The sequence below is a fragment of the Cervus elaphus genome, chromosome 17 (genome assembly GCF_910594005.1).
Source record: "Cervus elaphus chromosome 17, mCerEla1.1, whole genome shotgun sequence".
In the NCBI taxonomy this organism is placed as follows: domain Eukaryota; kingdom Metazoa; phylum Chordata; class Mammalia; order Artiodactyla; family Cervidae; genus Cervus; species Cervus elaphus.
The window spans coordinates 11,446,419-11,471,114 of record NC_057831.1 but is presented as its reverse complement, the minus strand read 5'-3'; the positions used below and the strand labels follow the sequence as shown (position 1 = coordinate 11,471,114).

Sequence of the window (24,696 nt, the reverse complement as noted above, 5' to 3'; positions counted from 1 at the left end):
CAGAATATTGGAAATAAAAGCAAAACTAAACAAATGGGACCTAATGAAACTTAAAAGCTTTTGCACAACAAAGGAAACTATCAGCAAGGTGAAAAGACAGCCCTCAGATTGGGAGAAAATAATACCAAACAAAGCAACAGACAAAGGATTAATCTCAAAAATATTGAATTTTTTTAAAAAAAATCCCCAAATCATGAATTAAGTTTCTAATAATTGTTAATTCACCTCATCATATAAAGCATAACTTATTGTGACATATGTGAAACATGAACTGTCAGGTAGTAAATTTTAAAAAGATAGTATTTCCAATGGGATAATCTGCTAAATATTCTTGATCTCACTGATGTACAAAGTATCAAGTTGAGGGAACTTTTCAATTACTGATACATAATAGTTAGAGCTATTATGTGGTCATGTATGGATGTGAGAGTTGGACTGTGAAGAAAGCTGAGTGCCAAAAAATTGATGCTTTTGAACTATGGTGTTGGAGAAGACTCTTGAGAGTCTGTTGGACTGTAAGGAGATCCAGCCAGTCCAGCCTAAAGGAGATCAGTCCTGGGTGTTCATTGCAAGGACTGATGCTGAAGCTGAAACTCCAATACTTTGGCCACCTCATGCTAAGTGTTGACTCATTGGAAAAGACTCTGACATTGGGAGGGATTGGGGGCAGGAGGAGAAGGGGACGACAGAGGATGAGATGGCTGGATGGCATCACCGACTCCACTGAGATGAGTTTGAGTAAACTCCGGGAGTTGGTGATGGACAGGGAGGCCTGGCCTGCTGTGATTCATGGGGTCGCAAAGAGTCGGACACGATTGAGCGACTGAACTGAACTGAACTGAATAGTGAGAGCCGACCAACTTACTGTTCCCTCTATTGCAGTCTCTCCCCTCCTTCTCTTCCTTCCTCATTCTGTATTCCTTTTCCCTTCCCTCTTTCTCCTCACTCTCCTTTTCCTGTTTATCCTTTATAATGTGAGATGTAGTGCTTGAATAATACAAATGCATTTACAAATAGTGTATGCCCTAAGAACATATCTGCATAACAAAGCAGACTCTTAGTATGAATAGTTTTAACTTCTAAGAGCCTACATTGACACCTAGATTCCCAAACAGTACCGAACAAAGGAATGTTCTTCAAAATCATCTTGTTAATATCATTAGGTGATGAAGAGATATGTGTATAGACCTCTCTCTGAATGGGCAAAAACAAACAAAAAAAAAAGGTTGTATCTAATGTGAATGGTTATCAAAGGTTGACCTCAGCAGAGGAGGAGTTTAATAATCAGGTAGATTGATCTCTTTGGTGGATACCAGTCAGTTCTTTCCCTAGCCACCCCTGTCATTGCTCAGTGGGCTCGTGAACAAACAGCCACAGGGGCAGGAGTGACGGGTATATGTGAATGCAACAACATGGACCCATTCACCAAGGCTGATCTGGCTAGAGCCAACACTGAATGTCCAATCTGTCAGAAAACAGAGACCAGTCCTGACTCTCATATGGCATTGTTCCCCGGGGTGATCGGCAAGCTACCTGGTAGCACATTGATTAAATTTGACTATTCCCATCATGAAAGGGGTAGCATTTGTTCTTGCTGGAATAGATATATACTCTGGATATGGATTTGACTTCTCTGTATCCAATGCTGCCATCAAAACTATCATCCATGGACTTAGAGAATACCTTATCCATCATCATGATAGTCTACACAGTATTGTTTCTAATTAAAGAATTCACTTCACAGCAAAAGAATTGCATCAACGAGCCCATACTCGTGGAATTCATTAGTCTTACTATATTCTCTACCATCCTGAAATGACTGGCTTGATAGACAGATCAGTGGAATGGTCTTTTGAGGATGCAATTATAATACCAGCTAGATCTCAATAGCTTGCAGACAGAAGCAAGCTTCTCGGGGAAACATCCAATACATCCAATACAAGGTCCTATTTCTCCTGTAGCGAAGATGTGCAGGTCCAGGAATCAAGGAATGGAAGTGGGATTGCCACCACTCTCTATTACTCCTAATTAACAGCAATCAAGATTTTTGCTTCCCATTCCCATATCCTTATGCTTTGTTGAACTAGAGGCCTTAGTTCAAGAAGGAGGAATACTTTCATCTGGAGACAACAATTATTCTACAGAAGTGGACGTTAAGACTGTCACCCAGTTAATTTAAACTCTTCATGTCTCTAACTCAATAGGCAAAACAGGGAGTTATTGTGCTGACCGAGTGATTAATCCTGTCTACCACTGGGAAATTGAACTGCTACTCCACAATGGAGGTAAAGTAATAATCTGGGCTACAGGAGATCCCATAGAGTGACTTTTAGTATTATCATGCTGTGATTAACTTCAATAGAAAACTACAACAACCTAATCTAGGCGGGACTACTAATGTCACAGACCCCTCACAAATGAAGTTGAGAGTCACCCTGTCAGATAAAGAAACCATGACTAGCTGAGGTGCCTGCTGAGGGAAAAGTAAATACAGAATGTGAAGTGGAATACGGTAGTCATAAATACCCATCACAACCACATTGCCGGTACAGACCAGTTACAGAAATGGGGACTATAATTGTCGTTAATGTTTCCTCCTTATTTTGCTATGAATATGTGTGTCAGCAAATATCTTTGTTTTCTTTCCTTCTTTATTCTTTTGTGTAAAATAAGATGTATTGAATCTATTATATTGAATCTATATTGTATTGAATCTATTATATCTATTATATATTATATATATATTATATATTATATATATTATATCTATAATCTATTATATCTATTATATCTATATATAGATATTATATCTATATATAAGATGTATTGAGTCTTTAAGTATTGTCAATTTTATATCATATCACTTGAGGAATGGGATATCAAGGAAAAGAGTAAACATAAGTCAAGAACTTTCCTCCTCTTCTGGAGAAGGATTTGTTTGTATACAAGTGTATCATGTGAGGTAGAAGTATGACTGTGTTTCTGTCTTTATTTAGAGATTAATTAAGGAGAAGCATATAGGTAAGCATATGCATATGGGCTTAAGGAGATGCTTATGGGTACAAAGTTTATAAAGAGTGGACTTATGATGGCAATTTTATGTCATTGTGACCAAGACACAGCGTGCCCAGATATTTGGCTAAACAATTTTTTTTTCTGAGTTTGCCTGTAAGGATATTTCTGAATGAGATTAGCATTGAATCAGAGACTGAGTAATGTAAATTTCTCTCGCCAATGTGAATTGGCATTACCCAATCCCTTGAGGACCTGAACATATCCTATTAGTTCTATTTTTCTGAAGAACTAATACATTGGCCTAAGTTTATATTTAAAGTTTTCTTATAGCTCTAAGATAGCATAATTTTCAGACTATATTAATATGACAAAATTAAAGCATATTAACAGCTAGATAAAAGGGAGTGATCAAAGAGAAGAAGTGAGAAGAGTGAGGGATGAACTCTAGTTCTTTTGTCAAATGCCTTCTATAATATTTAATCCAAACTCTTAGTGTAATAATTCAAACAAAATTATTACATTCTTCCAATTTTTACTCCTCCAAAATGGAAAATGTATTGTTACATCACACTCTGTCTTTAAAGTATCTTCAATTGTGCTTCCATTTGCTACCAAATATTTGTATATGTTGTCCTTGTCTGGTATTTCTAATAATTTGAATAATAATTATAGTTTAATCATTAGTTAGTCATAAAATGTCAAAACATTTTCAATTTGAGCAAGTTTCTATTGTGGACTTCAATTTTCTTATCTCTGAAATGGAGAAGGTTACCACTGCTTTCTCTATATTCTGAAATTTGATGAATCTATGAAGAAATGGAGAAAATATTACTATAGACATATGACTGATTCAGCAGTTTGAATATGATTGTGTATGTGTGTGTGAATTTATTCCATTTGTTATTCTTTAAACTTCTTAGATCTCTGGTTTTGTGTCGTTATTAATTTTGGAGAATTATTGGTTATTTTTCATTCAAATTTTTCTTCTCTCCACTTATCTTTCCCTTCTTCTTTGAGATTTCAATTACACATGTATATTTGATATACTCCCATGGCTCTTGGATTCTCTAACTTCTGTGTATTTTCATGGTTTCATTACTTTCTTTTTTCCTATAGTTTTACTGACCTATCTTCAAGCTCACTGGTTCCTTGGCCATGTCATATCTTTTGATGAGCTCACAAAAGGCATTTTTTTTCATTACTGTTACTATGTTTTCCATTTTTATCACTTCCAGATTTTTTCATAGTTTCCTTTTTTGCTGGAATCTGAATTTGTTTGCACTCTCTCTATCTGATCATTAGAGTCTTTACTATGTTAATTGCAGTTATTTTAAATTCCTTTTCTGGTCATCTCAACATGTTTCATATCTGAGTCTGGTTCTATTCTCTGTTTCTTTTGATACCATTTTGATGCCTTTTTTGACATTGTGTATGCTGCCTAAGTATTTCTTTTGAAAGTCAGACATCTTATGTAGTAGAGTAGAAACAGATGTAAATAATACCTATTAGTATGTTATGAAATAGGCAAAACTTTCTTCTAGATCTTTCATGTGGGGATTTGAGTCAGTCTTGTCAGTAGGCGAGCTGGGTTTGGAACTTGCTGTAGCTTACCTGCAGTTTATCACAGGGTTCAAACTTCTCTAAGGTCCTCTGTGTTTAAAATGGAGACTGCATCACCAGAGAGTTCTCTCACTCTCTAACACTCAGTTTGTGCAGACGGGCCTCTATTTTCCCTCAGTATTTCATTGTTACTTTATGCTCTATGTTTATTAGCTTCTTGGTGACTGTGGGAAGTCTACTCAAATTCGGATTCAGCCTCTGACTTAGGCAATTACTGTGCTCCTGTAGGGAATTTTCAGAAGTCTTTCTCTTTCTCAGCTTAGTTATGGACCAAGCTTGTATTCCTTCCCTGGCTAGTAATAGATGTTTTGTTTTTTTCTTTTTCTTTTCCTTAAGTGCAGTGGGTTTTCAACAATGCCCAAAGGCAGCAATGCTTGCTGTCCTCTTAGTAGTTCATGATTTTTGAATGTTCAATAAGAGAGATTGGAAGAATGAATCTAGGCAGATTCTGTTTCTTCACTGTGGTCACCGCTCATCTCACCCTAGGCTTCAGCACAAGAGACTCTGATCCAGGTTTCACAGTGATATCTTGTCTGATTTTTGGAGAGATGGCTGCGAACTCTATGAAAATTTCCTTTGCATGTCCAACTCCCAGAGCTTCTAATTTTCTTGCTAACCCATACTTACCCTTTTTAGTTCCTTAAGAATTTCTGCTCAACTCTTCTTACTGGTTACCAGAGGCATCTACCCCAAGTAAGCAAGTATTCATATTCTCGTTTCCCTATAAGCACTTTTTTTTTCCCCTTAAATTTCAGGTTAGTTTGTTGCTCTGTGACATCTACACTCTGATGGGGTTAAAAACTTGTGAATTTGAAGATTTGAAGATGGCTTGATTTTTATTGTTATTATTATAACAACAGGAAAATGTCCTTTTTAAATTTTACTTTCCAGGCAGAAACCAGAAATATTTTGCCTTTTAAAGTCCCTTTTATACTTTCAATTTGATCAAGCTATTAATATGAACTTGAGTAGGCAAGTTTTGAAGAGCTTCATCTTCAGCTCCTCAATTTAGTTCAGAAATGTCTTTTGCAGAATTATTTGATTCACTGTATCCTACATTGTCAGCACTTAAAGAGAAGACACATAGAATCTTAATGAGATAACCCTATATTGCCAATATGTCTATTAATAAGCTGCTAATATCATCAGGAATTGGAAAGTAGTTAATGTGTCTTGAATATGAAGTTTCATAAACAGAACCGTCCCTCCAAATTAGGTAAGACAGAAGGAAATCTAAGAAAAGTTATTTCTAAAGACTGTTCAGTTCAACAATTTATGGAAGGAATAGGACTTTAGCTCAGAGAAACTGATTTCTTGTTGACAGAAATAAAGAATGTCTTCTTTGATACTCTTGCTCTTCTTTCTGCTTCCAAATGATCAGGTCCATAGGCTTAATCTGTATCACTTTGTTCCAGCATAATATGTGACATTGTTTATATAGTAGTATTTTTAAAACTAGATTATCTCTTCCAAAATTATAGCCTAGATGAATGGACATATACTCATTCTAATAAGCATTTGTGATTCTTCTTATTTATACTATATAAATATATATATATATATATATATATATATATATATATATAGTATATATTAGGTATAAGTTACATTTGAATAATTCCTTTCACTTGAAAACTGACAATTCTATGATTTGATATTATCAAGATATCAACTAATACTTAACAGGGTTTCCCTGGTAGCTCAGCTTGTAAAGTATCCACCTGCAATGCAAGAGACCCTGGTTTGATTCCTGGGTCAAGAAGATCCCCTACTGGCTACCCACTCTAGAATTCTTGGCCTTCCCTGGTGGCTCAGATGGTAACGAATCTACCTGCAATGCGTAAGACGTGGGTTCAATCTCTGGGTTGGCAAGATGTCCCGGAGAAGGGAACAGCTATCCACTCTAGTATTCTGGCCTGGAGAATTTCATAGACAGACGACCCTGGCAGGCTACAGTCCATGGGATCACATAGAGTTGGACACTACCGAGTGACTTTCACTTTCACTTTCAATACTTAACAACATTTTGTTATTTGAGTCACTTTATAACTCTAGGTCAATGAAACACTCCAAAGAATCTTCTGAATATTTTATGCCATATATTATGTATTAGAAATTTTACTCTATGATATTTGCATTGAAATTTTGATTTTGAGTCATCCACAAATAGTCTGCTTACTATATAAGTTACTGTATTTGCCTAAACAGAAGGTTCTATTCCTTAACCACACCACTGATCAGAGTTGCCTGAGTGTTGCACTCGGTTTGACTAAATATAAGACAAACTTCCTGACTCTAGGATCCTAACCTCCCTTTTCTTAGAGCATTTACTTTGGAAAACTTATAAACATTTTCCCTGCCCTCTTGAGACGCAGGTCTTTAAGAAGCCTCTTGTTGGTTTTCTATCCCAGGACTGTCTTTCTCAAGGACCTAGAAGCCCACCACCACTTGCTATTGAAATATAATCACCAAGAAAGGTAGTGCCCCCTCTGTCCCAGTTTCTGTGGGAGGACAGAACCTTAATTTCAGTGAACACCTTACTCCAAATCATTAAACTACCTCCTGCCATGAAAGTAATAGAAAGTTTGTTTTTCCTTTGGAAAAGGTCAGTCAGCAAACACTGATCTCCTAAGATCGCCTCCTAACTCCAGCTATTGAAAAAACTAGTGTCTTTAGTTCAATGAAATAGGGCTCAGACTGGGTTCTGACATCCCTCTTCTATTGCTATAGTCTTAAATAAAGTCTTTCATGCCTGCTTAACTTTATCAAATGAAAAGTTTGCTCTGATGCCTGAAAATATATATTTAATAAACAATCCTACTCTAAGTCAATAATATTAAGATTAAAAAAAAAAAACTATTTCCTGAATCTAGAAGCTCAGCAAGCAGCTTTTTATATCTTTTGAAATATTTACAGAATTTTATTTTTTAGTGACTAACCTATTTGACTATTTATATTTAAATCTATACATATTTTATATCTTTATATAAGCAAGTATAATATATATTTATGTATTCATGATTTAATGTTTATTGCTCAGTCATGTCTGACTCCATGGGTCCCCATAGACTGTAGCCCACCAGGCTCCTCTATCCATGGAATTCTCCAGGCAAGAATGCTGGAGTGGGTTGCCATTGCCCTCCTCAAGGGATCTTTCCAACTCGGGTAACAAACCCAGGTCTCCTGCAGTGTAAACAGATTCTTTACTATCTGAGCCTCCAGGGAAGCCCCATGTATTCATAAGTATATATTTATGTATTCATGATTATATAATATTAATGATATGTAGTATATACAATTGTATATATTTATATATTCGAATTCTACTCAAAATTTGAGTTAGTATTCCCTGAAAAAATTTAACATATTTCTCAAGTCCACTTAACTTTTGACTTCTGTAAGGCAGACATTTATGTCAATTGGCTTACATCTTTATATCTCTGGATCTGCACAAAATATTCTTTAACTATCTTCTCTCTGTCACTAGGAATAAGGTAACATCACTAATTAATTTCTTACTAGTCACTTATTAGTTACTCCAAGATAATAAATTCTATTCACTGTCAACCTAACTAGATTTGGAGTAGTAAGTTAAATGTTGAAATTGCCATATCCATGGTGTACTCGATGGTCTTTGTTGTTTTGAATAAAATACATCTTTCAATGATTTCATGATCTACATAACTTTTAACTGAGATTGATAGGTTACCCAATACTATAAAATAATGTGGCAGATATAAACAAGCATGCAAAAGGAAAATGTACTACTTTCGAGGTACCTTGCTTTAAATATAACCACTTGGAATCATTCAAAACATAATGGTAAGGGGAAGGACTTTGATTAGTCCAAACTGCAGCAATTTGTTTTTGTTCAGATATAAACATTTTCAATGCATAATTATGAGCATTAATGAATAGGGAACATAAAAGAAAGAGAGAGAGGAAAGGAGGGAAGGAAGGAAGGAAAGAAGGAAGAAAAGGAAAACAAAAAAATAGGATTTAGCTAGTCACCGATTTAATTACCCTTGCCTAACATCCACTGACAGAGGAACCAGAGATCAAATTGCCAACATCCTCTAGATCATCAAAAAAGCAAGAGAGTTCCAGAAAAACATCTATTTCTGTTTTTTTGACTATGCCAAAGCCTTTGACTGTGTGGATCACAACAAACTGTGGAAAATTCTGAAAGAGATGGGAATAACAGACCACCTGACCTGCCTCTTGAGAAATCTGTATGCAGGTCAGGAAGCAACAGTTAGAACTGGACATGGAACAGGCTGGTTCCATATAGGAAAAGGAGTACATCAAGGCTATTTATTGTCACCCTGCTTATTTAACTTATATGCAGAGTACATCATGAGAAATGCTGGGCTAGATGAAACACAAGCTGGAATCAAGATTGCCAGAAGAAATATCAATAATCTCAGATATTCAGATGACACCACCCTTATGGCAGAAAGTGAAGAACTAAAAAGCCTCTTGATGAAAGTGAAAGAGGAGAGTGAAAAAGTTGGCTTAAAGCTCAACATTCAGAAAACTGAGATCATGGCATCCGGTCCCATCACTTCATGGCAAATAGATGGGGAAACAGTGGCTGACTTTATTTTTCTGGGCTCCAAAATCACTGCAGATGGTGACTGCAGCCATTAAATTAAAAGACACTTACTCCTTGAAAGGAAAGTTATGATCAATTGAAACAGCATATTAAAAAGCAGAGACATTACTTTGCCAACAAAGGTCCATCTAGTAAAGGCTATGGTTTTTCCAGTGGTCATGTATGGATGTGAGAGTTGGGCTATAAAGGAAGCTGAGTGCCAAAGAATTGATGCTTTTGAACTGTGGTGTTGGAGAAGACTCTTGAGAGTCCCTTGGACTACAAGGAGATCCAACCAGTCCATCCTAAAGGACATCAGTCCTGAGTGTTCATTGGAAGGACTGATGTTGAAGCTGAAACTCCAATATTTTGGCCACCTTATGGGAAGTGCTGACCTATTTGAAAAGACCCTGATGCTGGGCAAGATTGAAGGCGGGAGGAGAAGGGGAGGACGGAGGATGAGATGGTTGGATGGCATCACAGACTCAATGGAGATGAATTTGAGTAAACTCCGGGAGTTGGTGATGGACAGGGAGGCCTGGCATGCTGTGGTCCATGGGGTCACAAAGAGTCAGACATGACTGAGCGACTGAACTGAACTGAACCCTCCACCAAAAGGAAAACCTGCTTTCTGTGTATTTATGTTGTAATTTTATTTTTTTTTATGATTTTCTTAATTCTATAGGTTATAGTATTGCTAATTGAAGGCATAGTATTGAAGGCATAGTGAATATGAAATTAAACAGGTTATTCACTCGTGACATAATTTTACATAGTGGGCAGGTTCTTCATTTTTCCTTTGATTATCATTCATTAACACATAAACTGCCAATTCACTTTTTCATTACATTTTAAGTTGACCAGTGAGTCTTCTAGCAATTTATTTTGCCTATGCACCACAAAACTATCTTCTCTCACACTTATTTTTACCTGATGACTTGTTCTAGATTTCATGATTTAAACACTGAAAGTAGCAATAGGAGAGAAGGTGTCTCAAGGAGCTGATAATTAGGGAAGGGGCTTCAGGAGTCATCATTGGCTATATTCTTGAGGAGTGAAAGTGAAAGTGAAAGTCACTCAGTTATGTCCAACTCTTTGTGACCCCACGGACTATAGAGTCCATGGAATTCTCCAGGCCAGAATACTGGAGTGGGTAGCCTTTCCCTTCTCCAGGGGATCTTCCCAACCCAGAGACTGAACCCAGGTTTCCCACATTGCAGGCGAATTCTTTATCAGCTGAGCCACAAGGGAAGCCCAAGAATACTGAAGTGGGTAGCCTATCCTGCTCCAGGGGATCTTCCTGACCCAGGGATCAAACCAGGGTCTCCTGCCTTGCAGGCAGATTCTTTACCAACTGAGTGATCAGGGAATCCCCTCTTAGAGCAGAAGGGAAAATAAAACACATTATGCTTTCACATCATATCATGAAGTGAGTAACAGTAAGCTTTGATTTTTTGCTTTTATTCAGAACAAAAATATTTCTTTTTTAAGGGAAGTTTTTTTAATTGATGAAAAACTATGTTTTGGGTGTAATGACTGCAGACATAAAACTATTTTGGCTGGTCAGTTTTTTAAGAGTCAGAAACATATTTTGGAATTGAAATAGAAAATTAATAGTTTCATGTGCAGTCACAAAGAAAAATTTCTATCAACAAATGTAGATACATTTGAAGCAATCTCAAAATCTGTAAAAGTTGTTGAAAGCAACAAATAAACTACTTTTCAAAGGGAAGGTCATAGCATATTTTTCTAACTGCAATGAAATAATATGTCATAAATATTTATTGATGTTTTAAGAAGTGTCATATTTACTCATGCTAGATTTTAAATCGGTCAGCACATGCCCATTATTAGACTCAGCTGGGAATCTCTGAGGACACAACCATAGAACTATTCATAATAGAACTGCAAGAGCTGAAACAACAAACTAAAAACAAAGTTGATCAGCAAAAATTCTTTGAAGAAAACTCTTTACACACTATGTTATAAAATAAAGATTCCCCAAAGACTGTAATTATCCTTTAATAGCATCAGCACTCTAGCTTCCCTATGTCTAAATGGAGAGGATGCCTTGGACTGCCCCAGGCCAGTCGTATATCGATCTCTGCATAGGTCTTTAGCAGATGGTTGAGGGCTATAGTAGAGCATGCCAAAATCAATGCTATTTGGTTCTATCACTTTCTAGACTATAAACATATATGTCTTTTGCAACTGATGTTGCTAATCTAGAGTTTTTTTCAATTATTGATGGAATGCAATCCTATTAATCCTTATTATACAGCTCCCAAAACAGGATGATCGAACACACTAAACCAAAGTGTAAACAGAAGAAAACTTGTCTGCCAGCACCTATGTATTCCCATTACATTTTTGTTTATCCAGAAATAATTTAAAAAATCATTCTCAGTTCCATAAAGAAGTCTATCCACAGGATGCTGCAATAAAGACTCATGAATTCTCTGTGCAGTGACATCTGGCAGTGCTCCAGACAAAACCTTGTCTAGTGCACAATCCATATGGCACTTGCCTGGAATTAGAACTTCAGAGAGAATGAGAATGTAGCCCAGCTGCTCTTTCACAGGGCACTCAATGAATCATCTGCAAACTCAACAGCTCTGACTGTGCTTGAGGGACATTTTTATTCAGTGTGATATCTGTTAGCTGAAAGTAATTCCTTTTTTTAAATTAATTTTTATTGGACTATAGTTGCTTGTGTGTGTTTCTGCTGTACAGAAAGTTGAGTCAGATGTGTACTCAAGGTGAGTATGGCTGTGTCTTTGCATATATTCCATCTTTTTAAAATTTCTTTCCCATTTAAGTCCCACAGAGCATTGAGTCGTGTCCCCTGTACTATACAGTAGGTTATCACTAGTTATCTGTTTTATACATAGTATCACTTGTGTATATATGTCAATATCAATCTTCCAACTCCTCCCATCCCCCTGCTTTCCCCTTTGGATTCCATATATGTATTCTCAACGTCTGTGTCTCTATTACTGCTTTACAAATAGGATCATCTCTACCATTTTTATAGATTCCACGTATATGTGTTAATATATGATATTTGCTTTTCTCTTTCTGACTTACTTCACTCTGTGTGACATTTTCAAGGTTAACCCACATCTCTACTAATGACGCAATTTCGGTCCTTTATATGACTGAATAACACTCCATTGTACATATGTACAGCTTCTTTATAGTTTCCTCTGTTGATAGACATTGTGGTTGCTTCTATGTCCTGGCTGTTGTAAATTGTGCTGCACTATTGTAAATAGTGAACATAATGATGTTCATTGTAAATGAATATTGGGGGACACGTATCTTTTTGAATTATGTTTTTCTCTGGGTATATGACCAGCAGTGGGATCTCTGGGTCATGTGGTAGTTCTAGTTCTTTAAAGAACTCCATGTTGTTTTCCATAGCGGCTGTATCAATTTACACTCCCACCAAAAGTGCATGAGGGTTTTAATCTGCTAAATTTAGAATCTTATATGACTTCTTTGTATAACAACACTAGGGAGCAAAGTATTGAAAGAATGGGATGCTGGATTCCTGTTTTTATTGCTTCCATCTTCTAAAGCCCTAGACTTTTTATATAGACATACACACACATACATATATATATACAAGATATATACACATAAACATACATATGCACACATATGTATGTAACATATTTTAAAATCACATTTTATAGATTTTATTTAGATATTTGTAAGTTATATAAAGCTTGTATATTTTGGAAGCTTAGACATAAAATGTGATACAAAAATAATGGCCCAAATTCAGCAAAAAGTGTCATACCCTATGAGATTTTACCAATTACCAATTTGAAAAATTTTAATTCATATAAACTATTCCACAGTTACTAATATATTTTGATTTATAATACAAATAATTCAAAGTTATTGAGTATTTATTAAATGGATACTTTCTAAATTTATTATAATTGATGTTCTTATTTTAATGTTATTCAAATAATATGAGACTTGTAGGATTATACCCAATATATGGGTAATGAAATTGGTGCATTATCAGTTATACAATTTACCCAAATTGACCCAGAAATGTTAGTAGTGAAGTACAGATACAATGCTATGTATAGTCTTTCTGAAAAGTGAATTAGATAGGCATTAATGCAATCTTAAGGTTTAAAATGTCCATCTCAAAATTATCCACATTTATTTGAATTTATGAATCAAATAATTATTATCTTAGATTGAAAGAGACTCTACAAAGCATATAGTTTATTATGATGCTATTTATTTATACCAAAAAGTCAACTTCATACACTCCTAGTCAACGTATCTCCATTTATCTTAAATATTTACAAGAGAATTTCATTTTAGGTTGAAAGTACTTGATCTTTACTTCTTTTCACTGAGATTTTTCCAGAGACAGAAAAAAATGTCAGCCTCTGCTTTGCAGCACCTACCTTTTGGAATCATTAGATTCCTGTGATGACAGATGACACTATGTACCCAAAAAGAAAATGTCAAGATATTCTTTATCATTAAAAGTGTCTAGCACTATTGATACTGAACCTAGAAGCTTGACTTAAATATGCCCTCTAAAATATCTTTATGATAGCTTTTGTGTTATAACCACACTAAGGACTTGCTGCCCTTAGTGTGGCCAAAGGCTTCTTCTTTGAGGCTTTTCAATTAGCTGAAGAAGTCACAGCCGCCATAGATGCTGCATATGAAGACCCCAAGGACAGGGAATGAGGGAACATATTGTCATTTATCTGCATAAGAAGGAGAAAAGTTAGAGCAGCAGTAAATAATTCTGCAGAAAGTAAGATCACATGTGTGGAATGGTGGACAGTGTTAAAAATGAAAAAAAAAAATTAGTGTTCAAAAGTTTTTCTTAGACTAACAAGAAAAGTCCCACCATAGGTTGAAAAGATTTTATTTCTCTACCTGAGATTTTATACTACATGTACAAACACATGCACAACACATACACACACACCGAATTCTTCCTTGTCCTATAGAGAAAATATAAACCACACTTCTAAATAAGTGTTATTATTATTATTATAAATAAAAAAGAAAAGAAAAAGAAAGTGTCTAAAGGAAGTACTATGATTCAAAAGGTCTGACTGCTAATTTTCTGTCCAATAGAAAAAATGATTATGTTAAGGTTTTTTGTTGTAGCTGTTGCTTTTTTAATGTCACCTCAATTTGGGGAAACTGACATCTTTACAATATTGTATCTTGTAGTCCAAGAACATGGTATGTCTTTCCACTTATTAAAATTTTATTTGATGTCTTTCATTGACTTTTATCCTGGAGAAGGGGACAGGTACCCACTCCAGTATTCTGACCTGGAGAATCCCACAGATTGCATAAGGCCTATGCAGAGTTTTCTGCATAGGCCTCATACATCTTTTGGGGTTTTTGTTTTGATTTGCTTGCTTTGATTCTATTGTAAATGGTATGGTGTTTTTAATTTTGAATTGTTTGTTGCTAAGCTCGGTGACAAACAATCAGGCTGCCAATGCAGGAGATGTGTTTTTGACTCCTGGGTCAGGATGATTGCCTGGAGAACGAAATTGCAACCCATTCCAGTATTCTTGCCTGGGAAATCCCATGGACAGAAGAGCCTGCAGGGCTACAGTCCTTGGGACCACAAAAGAGTTGGATATGATGGAGCTACTAAACAGCAACAGCAAAGTATACAGGGAGTCAGTTGACTACTGCATAATACCTATGTATCCCACGTGGCTCAGTGGGAAAGAATCCGCCAGCCAGTGCAGGAGACATGCATTTGAATCCTGGGTCAGGAAGATCTGCTGGAGCAGGAAATGACAACCCACTCCAGTATTCTTTCCTGGGAAATCCCATGGATAGAGGAGTCTGGTGAACTACGGTCCATGGGGTCACAAAAGGGTTCCGCACAACTTAGCAACTAAATAACAAACCTGTATCTTCACCCTTCTATAATCACTTACTAGTTCCTAAAGTTTCTTTTTTTTTTTTTTGATTGCTGTTGTTGATTCTTTGGAATTTTATACATAGATAATCATGCTACCTGAAACCAAAGAGAATTTTATTTCTCCCTTCCTGATGTATATACCTTTTATTTCCTTTTATTGTCTCATGTTTCTGTTGTCAGAAGGATTGCTTTTTTCAGGTTGTCTTCATGTCTGACCAGGTAAATTGTATCAAATTACTTGTTGTAGAGTTAAACACAAATCTTCTGCACCTTAAAAAATATTTAACTGATTAAGGAATAGATTTTATGTCAACATATTTCTTACTAGCTTTATGTGATGGTAGCCATGGTAGAAATTAAATAGAATTAAAACTGACTAGTGTTGATTATATAAATGATTTCTCTTTTAGGAATTCTTTCCTAACTTACAACTCCTGCATCATTTACCATTATAAGTATATAATGGTGTGCCAGATTCCTTCTGTTTGCCTTTTAAGAGTCTTCCTATATCCTGTCTTACCTAGTTCCTTCTTTTGCAAACCAGTGTGTTGAACTAAATTAATAAAGTCACTTTTCCTCCAGCTTCAAGTTGTGTTCAGACTGTGTAATGACCCAGAACAAAGCAGGCAGTGGTTTCAGTAGCCAGATAGGTGTGCTTGGTCTAGTGAATGCCCTTACAATTCTCACCTACCGGATTGTTGACTAGGAAGAGTGACTCTCGGTACTAAGTCAGCAAAAATAGTCCTAGATTCTCTGGCACACAGGGCCCAAATGTGTATAAGGAGAAAAAGTATGCATCAAAAGAAGCATGAATAGAGAGGGAGTTTGGAGGACAATGGTGTAGTAGTGTGAATTACCAAAAATCATCAAAGATGTCTTCAGAATTTGGTCTGTGACTAATGTGGATTTTTTACTTTCCATTTCAAAACTCTGTAATAGAATAAGAGGCAATGTTATTGCTATCAACTGAGTTGTGTCCCACAGCATATTCATAGTTGAGGCCCTAATTTGACTATATTTGGAGATAGCTCCTCCAAGGAAGTAATTAAGGTTAAATGAGGTCATAAGCATAGGACCCTAGTAGGGTAGAATTAATATTAATATTAATATGAAGATATCTCAAAACAAATTCAGGCCAATGGTAATATTTAGATGTTATGCATTCACTTGACGACAATGGCACCTTTATAATTATTTTCAAATATCTCTTGAGTAAAGGCAAATCAAATAGTTTGTACATCTTCAAAGCCTGAAAAAAAAGTGAAAATTCAGTATTTTCTCAGGTTTACTAAAATTTTGATTTACTGTTAAAGCCCAATTTGAGGAGCCAGATGTTATGATATGCAGTGTTATATGTCAGCATGACACCAGAGCGCCTTTCTTGTTCCTTAGGCAAGCCAGATCAATGTTCAGTGACTTTACTGCCTTCAGTGAAGTGAAAAACCAAACTAGTTAGAGGACCTCATGGTAGCACATTTCATTATATGTAATTATGGGCTGGTGAAGAGCAAGTGGCTGGGAGTAGAAAAAAAGTAGTGAGAGGATGGGGAATAAAAGATTTTATTTTATTACAAAAAGGAATATATGTAAATCCATGGCTGATTCATGTCAATGTATGACAAAAACCACTACAATATTGTAAAGTAATTAGCCTCCAACTAATAAAAATAAATGGAAAAAAATTAAAAAATTTAAAAAATTTTAAAAAAAGAAATTTTTTATTGACATAATTAGGCCATATTTACATTTTTATTTATGTGCATATATATGTTTTACCACACTTTTTGTTGTAACAAAGGGACTCACAAAATGCCAGGAAAGGAACCTGTACTCTTAGTGCTCAAAAATCCCAATGAATGAATACTCATGGCTGAATAGCATATGACTCTTAGTAAACTTTCTAAGTATGCTCCAGAAAGATAGATTTCTATGCATTGTTGTTGTTTAGTCGCCAAGTCGTGTCTGACTCTTTGCAACCCATGGACCGTGGCCCACCATGCTCCTCAGTTTATGGGATTTCCCAGCCAAGATACTGCAGTGAGTTGCTGTTTAGTTCAGGGCATCTTCCCAACCCAGGGATCGAACACACATCTCCTGCACTGGCTGACAGATTCTTTACCCCTGGGCCACCTGGGAAGACCAGACTTCTACACATACTGATATATTTATTAGTGGTATTCTAACACCCGGTCATCTGGTATATGAGTAAATTACACAACAGCAGGGATAAATTTTAGATGCTGGCAAAGCATGTTGTACTATCCAAATATGCCAAATTTTCATTAAACATGGATATTATGAGTATTTTGTTTATGCTTGGTGATTTTCTAAGAAACATAATTTTTTTTTTTTTGTGATTGAAGTTAATCTGTCATTTGACAAGTATTAATGCAATGTAAATATTTGTCTATTTGTTTTGAAGAACAACTTGAAAGGAAATTCATCTTGAAGGTTATACATTTATTTTGTTGGAAGAAATTGTGCTAGTTAATAACCAACTATTTATGCCGGTATATAGTCAGATAGTTCAAGTAGCTGCACTAATTAATTTCAAATGAAATTTTACTTTGAAAATACTACTTCTAAAGTATTTTAAAAGTTTAATCCAAATAATAGGCTCTTCTATAAATGATTTCATAGCTTAGAGGTATGATATGGAAAACAATATGAATACTATAAAACCCATTATATATTTCATGCTACATATTTCTATATTAAAAAGTTTTTTTCTGTGTTAGCGTAAACATTGAACCATTGTTTATCATTTAGTATCTTTAGGATTCCATTGCAGAAAAAGTGTTTCTTAATATTTTAAACAGAAAGTTTTTTAAGTTTGAGAATTAATTGCAGAATAGAGGGATTGATTCTAAGCAAATTCTCCAAGATTAACTCCAGGATATCAGGACAGTGCCTGTTGGAGGAGCTGCTGCTTCTGACTCTGCTGTGAGGGAGGAGATTACGGAGACTCTGTAAGGCTCTCCTTGCCACTGTCTCTTGGCCTTCCCCCCTCCTGCTAGGGTCTAGCCCCTGGATTGTTATTCTCTAAGATCCTAGGTCTCCACAAGGTCTCTACCAGTGTGTTTGTTGACAGAAAACATCTAAGCAGAAGGCTAGTAGACCATCAAACTCTCACGTGACTGCATCTCATTGGTTTAAAGCAATTTGTCAATGAAAATGTCAAGATACGTAATTTTTAGTGTTGCAGCCTTTTCAGGACAAGTTGGTGTACTGGGAGAAACAGTGAAAAAAGAGTACTAATCCTGCTATTTACCACAATTTAAAATTACTTTTTATTAATAAGATTTCAAATGCACTTTCTTGGTCTTTTTAAAAATAAAAGTTGAAAACAGGAATAGATTAATATCCTGATGAGGAATAAGGTGCTCCTTTTGCATTTTATGCATGAAATCAGATACTATTTTTTAACTTGCAATATAATTCTTGGTTTTATATCATAAAATCACAACTAATCCTTATTTGCAGTCCTTAAACTTCTAGTATGTTGTCCTCAATTTTGTTTAAATGGTGAGTTTAATCTTAAGCTAGTAATTGAAAAAGTATAAAGGTGAATTGCATGCTCCCCACATTTATTTTATTAAACTATAATCACATATAAATAGAAAATGCAAGGACTCTGAGGAAAGGAAAAAGTAGAAAGAAGGAATACAGTCCTGGAAACGGTTTTAAGCCTGTAGAAACACACACTGCAGGGATCTGCCCCCTAATATGATGCTGCTTCACTGTTGCTAGCAATAAAAAATTCTGAGACTTTCCAGTTTATATATTCAGGACTTTTGTAGTTTTCAGGATGTTGTCAGGTGGTTTAGGATATCACAAAGCAAAATACCATGAGATAGATCATAAACATTGGGGTCAGAATGGTCAGGTTTGCATCTTAGGTTTGACTATTACTGGTTGTGCTTTCTTGGGCAAACTGCTTATAATCCTCTATATTTCAGTTTATTCATCTGTAAAATAAGATAATATAATCTAATACAGGATTGTTGTTGTCAGTGTTAAATGTTACAATCCATATAAAATTCTTAGAATAGTGAATATTCAATAAATCATTTACATTTATCACATACCAAGCAATGCTAAAGTATTCTACAGAATAATGACAATATAATAATAAGATATGTTTATCTTCATTTTGTTTAAGAATTATAAAAAAATAATTCTGTCTTAGACCTCAAGTAGATACAAAACAGGTGGTCATATGATTATTCATATGACATTTCGTAAGCAATCAGATTCAGAAAAATTACATAAAATAATAATAAGCACACACCCACACCCATATGTTGGAGAAGGAAATAACAACCCACGCCAATGCTCTTGCCTGGGAAATTCCACGGACAGAGGAGCCTGGCAGGCTACGGTCCATGGGGTCGCAGAGAGTCGGACGTGATGAGCAACTAAGTCGCTCAGTCGTGTCCAACTCTTTGCCACCCCATGGACTACACAGTCCACGGAACTCTCCAGGCCAGAATGCTAGAGTGGGTTGCCCTTCCCTTCTCCAGGGGATCTTCCCAACCCAGGGATCCAGCCGTGGTCTCCTACACTGCTGGCAGATTTTTGTTACCAACTGAGCTAACCGGGAAGCCCATAGGTATATATATATATCCTCTTATGAGGCAAGAACCCCATCACGGGGGCTCTACTTTCCTGACCAATCTCTCCTTGCCTGGCCTCCATCTCCAAATACCATCACCTTAGGGGTTACAGTTTCTACATGTGGATTTCTACACAAACTTTCAGTCCAAACTAGTGTTAAATAATATGTTTAACCACTTACACGAGTTTATTTTGCTATCTATTTTATCATCTGTATAGTATACATACATATATATACATATATTTATATACATACACACACACATGCGTGCACAATAAGTCATTTCAGTCGTGTCCAACTCTTTGCGACCCCGTGGACTGTAGCTCACCCCATGGACTGCTCCTCTGTCCATGGGATTCTCCAAGCAAGAATACTGGAGTGGTTTGCCACTCCCTTCTCCAGGGAATCTTCCCGACCCAGGGATCAAACCTGGGTCTCCTGCATTGCAGGCGGATTCTTTACCATTTGAGCCATCAGGGAAGACATACACACACACACACACATATATATATACACACAAATATTTATATCCGTATCTATAGCGTTCTCTCTCTATACACACACACACACACACACACACACACACACACACACACACACATGAACTATACACACCTATTCATGAACTTCCCAGGTGGCGCGGGTTGCACAGAACCTGACTGTTGTTACAGGAAATGTGAGTTCAATCCCCTGGGCCAGGAATATCTGTATATTATACAGATAATAAACTAGATAGTAAAATAAACTAGTGTAAGTGGTTAAATATATTATTTAACATTAGTTTGAACTGAATGTTTGTGTCCCTCCAAAATGCGTATGTAGAAACTTTAATCCCTAAGGTGATGGCATTTGAAGATGGAGACTTTGGAAGGTAATTAGGCTTAGATTATGCCAGGATAGTAGAACCCTCACATAATGGAGTTCATGCCTCATAAAAAGAGGAATTTTCCCTCGTTTTGAAAGGCTGAGTCAGGACATGATCAGAAAGAAGGCTCTCTCTGGAATCTGACTGTGCTGGGCACCTGATCTAGGACTTCCAGTCTTCAAAATACTGAGGAATAATTTTTTCCTGTTCAAACTATAGAGTCTGTTGTAATTTGTTATAGAATCCCAAGCTAAGACAAATCTTAAATTAATCTTAGTGATTATAGTAACTGTAGTCAAGAGAAATAGTTAAGTGATTAATCATTAATATCTACAAAGGTGATAAGTAAACTTTGATATTTATTTTCATGAAATATGAGTGCTAAAATAGAGATTTTTCCAAGGGAGATACATAGTTTTTCTTAGGCTTAAAAATGGAAATCTACAAAAATGTAGCAATTTCATAAAACTGATATGTATAAAAGTTGAATTCCATATTGTCTTTGTTATGTAAATTATAAAATAGTGAGAACACAGTGAGAACATTTTCATGCAATCACAACTCTATATATACATGTATTCAAACACCAGCATAAATAATGATATTACATTTTTAACAGTGGTGAATGAAAATTAAATTCTTGTAAAGCTTAAATGAATTAAGAAATTTTCATGACATTTTTATAAATACATACATATAAATATATATGACAAACTCATGAATTTCTAATGGAATTAAAATTTAATTTCAAAGTCAAAACTTGGTCCATCATTTTATTTTAAGAATCTAGTATCAGATTTCATAAAAAAGGGTTAATGTCTTTAAGAAACACATCTAATAGGCATTATTATTTTTCTGTATTTTCCCAACCTTTTTAAATTGATTCAATCCTCCCTTTAAAATCTGTCACAGTAGAATCTTACCATTATAATCTTAAATTTACACATTTGTATGTTTTCTGATCTTTCTTAATGCTAAATTTTGATATATTTCTGTTAAGATTTTGTAGCTGTTTTGGTCTAAGTACATATTGTTAAAATATGGCCTCTTCCTTTGATTATTTAACTGACTTTAATGCTGAGATGGGGGTGACATCTAATGAAACTTGTGTATGGAAATAATGACAGATGGTTGATTTGGGATTCATAGACACTGCACAGTCAAGCCTGCTGAGGAATCCTTAGAACCTAACTAATTTTAGAGAGGTTTTATTGATTACACAAAGACAGGGCACATTCTAATCATTTTCAGAGCATTATATTGCCTGAGGTACCAAAATCTATTAAAGAAGGATTATAAACTTTGTTTTAAACTGGATTCTTAATTGTTTCTTGGTGTAGAGTAAACAGAAGCGCTGTAAGATCAATCAGAGTTACTAAGGCACATTTAAATCATCAGCTTTAATTTTAATTGCTCATATGCCTGAATCTCTGAGGTGCAGCTGTCCATGAAGCTAAATTGCTTTTTTTCCCTATAGGAGTTATTTTAGGTTTGGTCTTTCCTTTCCCTAAGGCATCTTAGCTCTGTTTTTATTTATTACTAATATATTTTTCTGAACAAAAGATAATTTACTGGCACTTAGAAATGTTTATTCAGTGTTTTCTGTAATCTTATGGGGGGATAAAATTTTTTTTTAAATTTGAAGAATTTTTCCGTGTGAGTGTACAGATGCACATGTACAGGTACAAAAACACACTCATGTTTCACATGGATTGATCCTGGCAGAATCCTGATTGGTTTAAGCTTGGGGAAAATAGTACTTAGTATGTTTTAATAGAACATATATTTCATTGTTATAAATGAAAACTGATTTGATTCCTTGAAAAAATGATTTACAACTTTAATTTTAACCTAACTAAACATTTAAAATAAATGTCTTATTTTAGTTTGGGAGGGTGGGAGATAAGTAAGTGGAGCACAGCAGACTTTTAGGTCAGTTAAAATACTCCATATGATACCGTGATGATCGACCAGTACACGTCATACATTTGTTTTCTGTATGAAATATATGTTCTATGACAAACCCATAGAATGTACAACACCAAGAATGAACCCTAATGGAAAGTATAGACTTTGGGTGATTATGACGTGTGAATGTAGGTTCATCAATCATAAACAATGTACCATTCTGGTTGGGGATGTAGGTAATGGGTGAGGTTCCACATGTGTGCCAAGAGGTATATGGGCAATCTTTGTACCTTCTCCTAAAAATGCTCTGAAACCTGAAACTTCCCTAGAAAGTAAAGTCTTAATTTAAAAATTAAATAGATTAAAGTAATTTTTGTTAAAAAAAAATAGTGAAAACTCTTTTGAAGGTGGCCATAACAAAAAAATAATATTTAGCTTGAGGAAAAATGACTATAGGAGAATCACCTGAATCATAAGAACAAATCCAGGTAAGGCAAAACAAACAAGATGAACCTGGATAGGTGAAACCTTTCAATTTGCAGTGACAAATAGACTGAGGTAAAGAAATTGCTGGATAGCACAATTATCGGTATGCTTTATTATAATTTGATTTATGATGAGGTTTTAAGAAATCTATCTTGTGGAGTAAAAATAGATTATCTCTTTCTCTACAATAATGGTAATATCAGAAGTTTAACCAAGGAATGTGGGTAATATGAATAGGATTGTGGATATCATCATTCCTTATACCCATCTCTAATACTCACGGCATTATAATTCTCAGTTCATACCCATATTTCTCACTTGAGATATTTGACTGAATGTTTGATAGTGAGTAGGTTTTATTTTTAATGTCTCCAGAACTCAGAGTAATTTCTGGCAAATAATAAGCATTAAATACATAGACTGAATAATACATGGATAAATAGTATGCATATTTGGGAAAAAATTAAGCTGGTGTGTTGAAACAAAAGAAAAAAGCCATTGATGAACTTTGATAGAGAAGAATGAGGCAAATATTTGGGTACACGTTGAAGAGAACCAACAAAAATTTAGCCTAAGTAGCAATAAGATTTAAGATAGGTAAGTTCAGTTCAGTCGCTCAGTCTTGTCCAACGCTTTGCCACCCCATGAACCGCAGCACACCAGGCCTCCCTGTCCATCACCAATTCCTGGAGTTTACCCAAACTCATGTCCATTGAGTTGGTGATGCCATCTAATAAGCTCGTCCTCTGTCATCCCCTTCTCCTACTGCCCTCAATCTTTCCCAGTACCAGCGTCTTTTCAAATGAGTCAGTTCTTCACATCAGGTGGCCAAAATATTGGAGTGTCAGCTTCAACATCAGTCCTTCCAATGAACACCCAGGACTGATTTCCTTTAGGATGGACTGCTGGATCTCCTTGCAGTCCAAGGGACTCTCAAGAGTCTTCTCCAACACCACAGTTCAAAAGCATCAATTCTTCAGTGCTCAGCTTTCTTTATAGTCCAACTCTCACATCAAAACATAACTACTGGAAAAACCACACCTTTGACTAGATGGACCTTTGACAAAGTAACGTCTCTGCTTTTATATATATATATATACATATATATATATATAAACAAGACCACTCAGATGGTGTTCCCTCCCTCTTACTCTTCCAAAGGAAGAGAAGAACGATCATCAATGGCCAATGGCAGCTGCAGAAGCAACACCAAGGACCGGTTTAACACTCAGGAGAGAACACTGCATCTCTTCCTGGTGGTTTCAGGTGCTCTACACGATCAGAGAAACTTCTCTAGTAACAAACTATAGAAATGACCCCTGAAAGTATAGTCTTGACCTCTGCTTTTTAATATGCTCTCTAGGTTGGTCATAACTTACCTTCCAAGGAGTAGCGTCTTTTAATTTCATGACTACGATCACCATCTGCAGTGATTTTGGAGCCCCCAAAAATAAAAGTCAGCCACTGTTTCCACTGTTTCCCCATCTATTTGCCATGAAGTGATGGGACCGGATGCCATGATCTTAGTTTTCTGAATGTCAAGCTTTAAGCCAACTTTTTCACTCTCCTCTTTCACTTTCATCAAGAGGCTCTTTAGTTCTTCTTCACTTTCTGCCATAAGGGTGGTATCATCTGCATATCTGAGTTTA

General features: G+C 35.7%; 1 non-coding gene across 1 annotated transcript; it reads right to left on the bottom strand.

Annotated features, from left to right (window-relative positions):
* Positions 1-24,168: 24,168 nt before the first annotated feature.
* On the bottom strand, positions 24,169-24,382 carry LOC122673670. Its single transcript, XR_006334781.1, has one exon. It is a non-coding gene; the product is annotated as a small nucleolar RNA U3 (small nucleolar RNA).
* Between the last annotated feature and the right edge of the window lie 314 nt (positions 24,383-24,696).